Genomic DNA, 9367 nt, shown 5'->3' on the forward strand with positions numbered 1-9367 from the left:
TTTTAAGAACTTTGGTTAGCATATTTTGCTGGGGAAAAGGTGCTCACAAGACTGATTATACATAGGTATTAAAAGTATTATCAGTTGAGTAGAAGGCACCAACAAAAGATTGAAGCAAGTAAAAACTAGACTCAACAAAGCACAAACCAATAATTTCTAATAAGGTGAGTTTCAAATAATAGCAATCCAAAACCTCCAAAAGATAAGAGAACACCGTAAATTCCCATTTTCAACAAGTGAGGGAACCAATAATGGTCCATATATGTTAGTTTATTAAGCTCTAGTGCTAAATACAATTAAATCATGCCAAAGAATAAAGGATAAATTTACCACTACCCAGAGGCCAAACTTATTTATCTATGGCCTTCGTGTAAATAGCTCTTTCTACAATATATTCAATTTGTTTACCTAGACCTAACAAACCACGACAGATAAAACACCTAACCAGTGCCTCCTATTAGGCAAACTAAATTCAGTAACATATATACAAAACAATTTGAGGTTTTTGTCTAAAGAACCTAGAATTACGCTCTGCTAGCTAGAAAAATTATAGAAAGAAAAAAAAGCAACATTAATTCTATGTTGAAAGAAAATGAAAAACAAAATGATCAATTCAACATGGGTAAGAAAAAGACCTGAATAATACCTGAACATGGACCATAAAGAGGAAAGTCAAGAGCAATTTGGCTCAAATATATACTTTTATCTCAACATCTATGATTTTCCTTCTAGTAATTTCCTCCCGCGATTGAAAACTAGGGTTTGAAAAGGAATGAGTCGACAGTAGAGGAGAGAGATGTGAGCAGAGGAACCGAAGTGATTAGATGGGTTTAGGGAATCCCTTGGCTTTGAAGACGATTTCTAGAGAGATTGAAACAAATGGAGAGAGAGAGAGAGAAAGAGAGGGAAAATAGGAGTAGATGAGTAAGAAAATGAAATTTTAGAGGGAATATTTGAGAAATAAGCGGGAGATTCAGGAATCCATTTTTTGGAAAGTAGTTTCAAATTTAATATAATTTTTAGAATATTTTTTTATAATTTTTAGAATAACTATTTTGTAGGTATGTTGTTGGTCTTTCTTCTCTAATACCGACGACATAGCATGGACACGTGTTGTCATAACAATTGCCAACGACATAAGTTGTTGGTAATTTATGTCGTCGGTAAGTCGTTTCTATTTTCTAAGTATCTTTGTTTATAATTTCGATTGAATAGATTAGTAGGTAAATCATTGGTATGTCATGGCTAATAACTACGACATCTCTGTTGTTGGTAAAATGTCGTTGGTAAACTGTTTTTTTCTTGTAGTGCTAGTGGGAAGGCCCGTACCAAATAATAGGATGTGAAGCTAAAAGAGTTGGATGGCACCAGTCCCTCGGACCTAGAACGCCAACACACTCAAAAAATTCTACTAGTGAAGACCCTTCTCAAATCGCCCCCATGCTCTCGAAATAAAGATTTTTTTATTATAATTGTTATTTCAACTTCCTATCTATGTAGATAGTAAAAAACGAATAATAAAAATTACACAATTTCTTTATCTTTGCTTCAATTTTAGTGTGATTGTTAAAGTTTCTTAGGTTATATTAAAGGTCAATATATGCATGATATAAGGATTTCGATCACAATCTCTTCGAAAAGATTCTAACAAAACCCTTTGAACACATAAAGCAACTTTGAACCCTCTTATTCGATTAAAAACACAGTACAAAGATCGAAGCAAAAACTTGAAACATTCAGTCAAAAATTGACAAAAGAAACAACTGAATTAAAACTACTTTATATAAAACTTCTTTACATTAACAAAGGACAAAGATAAAAGTCATAGTAAGAACACAAAAGTAACATCAATAGAGATTCACTCTCGATCCTGTACACACTGTATGAAGGGAGCCAAAAGGAAACGGCTTCACTCTAGATATGGTAAGTGAATGTTACAGGTGAGGGTAGGTTGATAATCGTCCCTTCACACTCCCATTTAAGATCAATCCCCGTTCCTTTAACTTATTAGGAATCAAAAAGTACAACGCTTTTCGAAGTCGGTGCTTTCTCATCCTAAAGAACAATAAATTAGACTCGGGGGGACATCTGATATCAGGAAAATATAAACTCGACATATGGCACTTATAAAACCCGAATCAACACCCAAAGGAGAGCACATGGTGCCACTATAACAAAACTGATAAATATGATTCTATATTAGAGACTCAGACTCGTAATGTATCAAAAGACCCAGTCAATAATCCACCCGTTACAGCAATCATATCTGATCCCGTGAATCACGGGCCTAGTGGACTTGAGGGATATGAAGCCCTAATATCTGGATGCACATTCATCTATAAATGGATGACACGTAGCACGCTCCTAAATTCATAATCGTCTTTTACAACTAAATCATAATATAAATAAATTAAGCTTAGCTTAATGTAAACTATTTCATTCATTCATTAAGCTTACATTTTAGCTCTAATTGACTGTTGTGTTCATTCTTAAGTCTTACCTCAAACTGGCTCAGGCATCGAAGTTGGTTAGCCAACGACCCCCCTTTGACCTTGTTTCTATCCAATTGTATGTTTTCAAGTGGACTTACAAGATTTAACCATATCACTCGATAAATTAATAAACTCTCTAAGATAATATTTTTCTCTGGTCTTGAATTGGACCAGTTGAAAGATTAACAAATTTTGATAAGATAATAATATAATATATTTTAACAAACCCCCAATGTAAATATTAATGAAAAGTTCTAGATGCAATAAGTTTTTTACATCATGAAAAGTTATAGACGTGTTTCCTTATGTATACTGGTTCCAAAGGTGTTCATTTATATACAATGAATAATACTTTTTTGAAAAGAAAAAGAGAAATTTATTGATCAATTCTCAAAATTGAAACAAGAAAGGGAGGGGTAAAACACCCCAATCTCCGTAAAATAGAATCAGTCTCCCTAGCTAAAGTATGAACTACTAGATTCACAGATCTCTTGACAAACCGAACACATCAGTTATGAATTTTCTTTATAAGGGATTTACAATCAGAAACAATAAGGTCTAACATAGAATTCACATTCTCTCGATCATTGATAGTATTGACTGAAAATTGAGAATATGATTCCACAATGACATTTTGAAAGCCATTATTCTTCAATAGCTCAAAGCTTCTCGGCCACTGAGGCCCTCAGTGATAAGCACATCAGACGTAAAAGTCAAATTACCATTTCGAGCATGAATAAAACCAGCAGATTCTCTTAACACAAAACCATAACTAACTTGTTGAGACACAAGGTCTACTAGTATATGAACTATTCAGAGATTACTTATTCCTTACGAGTTCCAACTTAGAGTACTCATAATGTTTGGCGGGCCTGGGAACTAGAACCCGCTAATATCCCATTTTGTGAATCGTGGTTCTTTGAATTGTCCACTTTTCCATCACAATCCATTGGGCCATTGCTACCAGTTCCAAGCTCACCTAATGCTTGACCCAACCCTTCATCTTGACATTTTTTTTGTCTTATTTCTTACCAGCCCCTCCTCAACTACATTTAACATTATAACATTTGAATTAATCCCGCCAAACTCCTGATTTATTTCCATCTCTGAAGAGATAGACTTTCCTTTATCACCTTCCCATTCAACGCCATGATTAGTTGCAACAGCTCCCTTAGACTGCATCGTAAAAATAGGGATTGATATTTGTTGGGGATTTCCACCACTGATCGGAAGCACAACTGATAGCGGCGATGACAGTAGCCACTATAACGTTGGTTGATTGTTTATGTTTCTTCTTATTTGAGCTCTAAGCCATATCCCATACAATCGTTCAGCTTTATCTGGATCAAGGATATCAAGTAATGCTTCACAGAACCTATCATCATGCCCAATTCACAAAAAAAAAAACAAAATGTTGGGAGTTTTTCATATTTGAAGTGCACCCATGAGACTTCTCCACACGTTTTACTGATCTTCATCTTCCTCTTCAATGTCATAATCATATTCATATCAACCTGAATCCTCATATATGTTCTCCCTATCCCTGTAACGATTTTCGAATCCGCCTCTAAAAACTCCCCCATGTAATTTCCTATATGGACAACAATCTTTTCTAACATGAATTCGATAAGCAATTCATGAACTTACACCCAAAACTCAACATTCGTTAGTTGCAGTTCATTAGGATTATGTCCTTCAATCACTTTGCAACAATCAATAGATTTTTGTGGGAATGTCCATGGACCACCCTTCACCATATGTTCACGTTCCAATAGGTGAAAGAATTAAAAAAATGAATTTATTCGAACCTAAATTAGTTATACATAGCCCTTTGGACACACACAAAAGATCCACCATCGTTTTCTTCATCATCAGAATTTTAATACCCTTATTGGTGAGAAATCTGCCGACAAGACTCCAACTCAGAGTTTTTGGTGTTGGTTGGACCTCAACATCTTCATGGCTAACAACTACCCTTGCATCACTATGTTCTTCCAAATTTATTTTTGCATACGATTCATTCATGGATTCCATGATCGGAGAGAGAAATGAGAAAAAACAAGAAGAGAAAAAGAAACCTCATAAAAAAGAACTCGTCAATAGCGAGACATTCTTAATCAAAATGACATTGGTTATATTTACAATGAATAATACTTAATTATTAAGAAATAATAATCATTTAAAAAAAAGAAGCAGTGTACGTGTTTTCATGAATATGATGTATACTAGATCTAACGTAGATTAATTCAATTAATATGATACATGAATTTTTCTAAGATATAATATTTTTTATCTAATTAAAATTTAACATTAATAAATTACAAATATCTTAATAAATTACAAATATCTCTTTAAATTAATTAATACAACAACAACAACAACAACAAAGCCTTAGTCCCGAAATGATTCGGGGTCGGCTAACATGAACCATCATATAAAACCGTGAAAATCAAGTCGTGTCAGCGACACAGATTCGCTCCCTCCACTCCGTCCTATCCACTACCATATTTTCCTCAATTCCCAATAAACTCATATCACTCTCGATCACCCTCCTCCAAGTTTGCTTAGGTCTTCCCCTACCCCTCACCACTACATCCCTTTGCCACTCTTCGGTTCTCCTAACCGGCGCATCAAGCGCTCTACGTCTCACATGGTCAAACCACCTTAGTCGGTTTTCTCTCATTTTATTCTCAATAGATGTAACCCCTACTTTTGTCCTAATTATTTCATTACGCACCCGGTCCTTTCTCGTGTGACCACACATCCATCTCAACATACACATCTCCGCCACCGACATCTTATGGATGTGGCAGTGTTTCACTGCCCAACACTCCGTACCATATAACAATGCTGGTCTAATTGCCGTCCGGTAGAATTTTCCCTTCAATCTATTAGGCATGCCGGGATCACAAAGGAAACCCGTAGCACTCTTCCACTTCGACCAACCAGCTTTAATCCTATGGGCAACATCTCCATCTACTTCTCCATCCGTTTGGATAATAGATCCTAAATACCGGAAGCAATCCGAGGCCTGAACAACTCTCCCATCTAGGGTGATTGTCCCTGCCTCCCTACTCCTACGGCCGCTAAACTTACACTCCAAATATTCTGTCTTACTTCGACTCAACTTAAAGCCTCTAGATTCTAGAGTTTGCCTCCATAGTTCCAACTTCATCTCCACTCCTTCTTTCGTCTCATCAACCAACACAATATCATCTGCAAACAGCATGCACCATGGTATACCATCTTGAAGTGAACTTGTTAGTTCATCCATAACGATGGCAAAAAGAAATGGGCTTAGTGCGGAACCTTGATGCACTCCAATCGTAATAGGAAACTCTTCAGTTTTCCCAACACTAGTACGTACACTCGTGCATACTCCCTCATACATGTCCTTTATGATGTCAATATATTTCCGCGAAATGCCTTTCCTTATCAAGGCCCACCAAAGTACTTCCCTTGGTACCTTATCATATGCTTTCTCCAAGTCAATGAAAACCATATGCAAGTCTTTCTTCTTATTTCGATAGTGCTCCATTAATTGTCTCATTAGATGGATGGCTTCCATAGTTGATCTTCCCGGCATAAAGCCAAACTGGTTTTCCGAGATCTTCACCGTCCTCCTTAGCCTTTGTTCAATCACTCGCTCCCAAAGTTTCATAGTGTGACTCATTAATTTGATTCCCCGATAGTTGGCACAATCTTGGACATCGCCTTTGTTCTTATACAAAGGGATTAAGGTACTTTTCCTCCATTCTGATGGCATCTTATTGTTTCTCCAAATTTTGTTGAAGAACGTCGTCAACCATTCGATTCCTCTTTCTCCCAAACATCTCCAAATCTCAATAGGGATGCCATCAGGTCCTACTGCTTTCTTCAACTTCATCTTACTTAATGCCATTTTGACTTCACCCTTTTGAATTCTCCGCAGGCATTCATGATTTATCATATCGTGATGGATACTTATATCTCCAACATCTTTTTGGCGATCTCCATTAAATAAGTCATCAAAATAGGACCTCCATCGTTCCTTGATATCCTTATCTCCAACTAGGACTTTCTGGTCCACATCCTTCACACATTTAACTTTTCCGAGATCTCGCGTCTTCATATCTCTCATCCGAGCAATTCTATATATGTCTCTTTCCCCTTCTTTCGTATCCAATCTTGTATACAGATCCCGATTCACCTTTGCTCTAGCATCTCGTATGACCTTCTTTACTTCCCTTTTAGCCTCTTTGTATTTTTCATAGTTCTCGTCACTCCTACATTTCCCCAATAGTTTATAGGATTCTCTCTTACTCTTTACTGCTTGTCGTACTTCTTCTGTCCACCAAGATGTGTCCTTACCCGGTGGCATGCTACCTTTAGATTCCCCTAGAACTTCCTTCGCTACTTCCCTTATACTATGCTCCATCTTATTCCATATTGAATCTATATCTGAATCCATATTGCAAGTCCAAATATCTTTTTTGGTCATCTCATCCACAAATTTTTGTTGATTCTCCCCTTGCAATTTCCACCACTTAATCTTAGTCTCTACTTGAGGTGTTTGTTTTCTTATACATTTCCTACTTCGAAAATCTAGCACCACTACTCTATGTTGGGTTGTCGTACTCTCACCAGGGATCACCTTACAATCAATATAACTCTTTCTCCAAGCACTCCTTACTAAGAAGAAGTCAATTTGGCTCGCATTACCGCCACTCCGATAAGTCACTAAGTGGGATGTTCTCTTCATAAACCATGTGTTCATGATACTCAAGTCATAGGCTGATGCGAATTCCAAAATATCATTTCCTGCTTCATTCTTATCTCCAAAACCATACCCTCCATGAACACTCTCAAACCCATCTCGCCTAGAACCCACGTGTCCATTGAGATCACCCCCTAGTACCATTTTTTCATCCCTAGGAACCTGTTGCACCACTTCCTCTAAGTCATCCCAAAAAGCTTGTCTTATAGACACATCTAATCCTATTTGTGGCGCATATGCACTAATGACATTCACAACCTCATCCCCTATCACTAGCTTAACACTCATAATTCTATCGCTCTTCCTAGACACCGCTACTACCTCATCAATATACTCCCTATCAATAAGAATACCTACTCCATTTCTACCCTTATCCTTTCCTGAGTACCAAAGCTTATAACCCCAAGGAGCTATCTCTCTAGCCTTGGCTCCAACCCACTTGGTTTCTTGTAGGCATAATATATTTATTCTCCTCCTCTTCATAACATCTACAATTTCAGCTAATCTTCCTGTCAAAGAACCTATGTTCCATGTCCCAAAGCGTAACCTACTACCCTTACCCCTACCCCTACCATTACCGTGGACTAGCTTATTTACCTGCAACCCTTGCATATTTGACACCACCCCCGGGTCCTGGGGTGGCGCGCCGCTTCGGGGCGACGACCTAGCAACCCTTGCACATTTATCACTACACCCGGGTCTAGGAAGTGCAGCGCGTCGCTGAGTAAGGAACGCCCCAACGGTATTTATATTATGGTTCATGTCATAAGATGTGGCTAAGTTTTACGCTGGCCGCCACAAACCTACCGCAACCCTCCTCCTTTGTCCGGGCTTGGGACCGGCTGTAAAGGCCACCAAGTGACCCTCACAGGCGGAGTTTCTTTAAATTAATTAATATCGCTATAAAAATAATAGAATGTTTTATTGTAATTTTTTTAAACTTTTTGAAATTATATACTCAATTTCTTTTTACTCATTTGAAAAAAAACATCCTCCAACCATTTCTTTATGTTTTTTCGTATTATAACCAAATACCGGAAAATATTTTATTTTCTGAAAAAATAATTTTCATTTATCCAATATTTTTTGAAACACAATATTTTTTTTTGATAAAAACACATATTGTTAAAATTAGGGTTGCATAAAATTAAACGAAAAAACTGAAAAATCGGTTGAAATTGAACCGAAAAATAAGTTAACCAAAATCGATGGACTAAGTTATAGTTTTTTATTTCAAAAATCGATGGTTGATCGAAACTGAAAAATAAAGCAATTATATATTGATACAAATAAAACTAATATAAATATATATAGAACTTAAATTATCAATATATAAATATATATATATATATATATTTATTTATTTAATTATTAAATTAAAAATATTATAATAACGGCGATTTCGTTAATTGAATTTAAATTTTAATATTTTTAATTAATATTTAAATAATTATATATTTATTTTAAAGTAAAAAATTATATATTTAAAATGATTTTTTTTTGTAAAAAATTATTTATGATTAACCAAATTGAAATAAAAATTAATCATAAGGTAATGATAGATTAAGGGTATTGTTAAACCCAGCCCCAATTTTCCACCCCTAGCCCCATGAAATGACCAAACTACCCTTATTAGTTTTGGTCTTTGGAAATTTTTTTTTTCTCTCTACGAAACACGGGCGTGTGACTATCACATGCCTCACCATGTGGTGAGGCGTGACAGCCACATGCCTCACCACATGGTGGGGCATGCGAACATCACGCCTCACCACGTGGTGAGGCATGTGGCTATCACGCCTCACCACGTGGTGAGGCGTGATGTTCACATGCCCCACCACGTGGTGAGGCGTGATGTTCACATGCCCCACCATGTGGTATTTTTTTTTTCAATTTTAGATTTTAATTATTATTCTAAAAAATTATAATTATTCTAAAAAATTATAAATATTATAATTATTAACATTATAATTTGAATTATAATTATTAACATTATAATTAAATAATATACATTAAGTATCAAACATGTGTTAAAATGTGTTAAAAATAATAAGTTCTAAAGAATTCTAAATATTAACAAATTACAACAAGCCAATTCGTCCGGTTCCATTCCTCAATGAAT

Source organism: Euphorbia lathyris, chromosome 2 (genome assembly GCF_963576675.1).
Source record: "Euphorbia lathyris chromosome 2, ddEupLath1.1, whole genome shotgun sequence".
Classification (NCBI taxonomy): domain Eukaryota; kingdom Viridiplantae; phylum Streptophyta; class Magnoliopsida; order Malpighiales; family Euphorbiaceae; genus Euphorbia; species Euphorbia lathyris.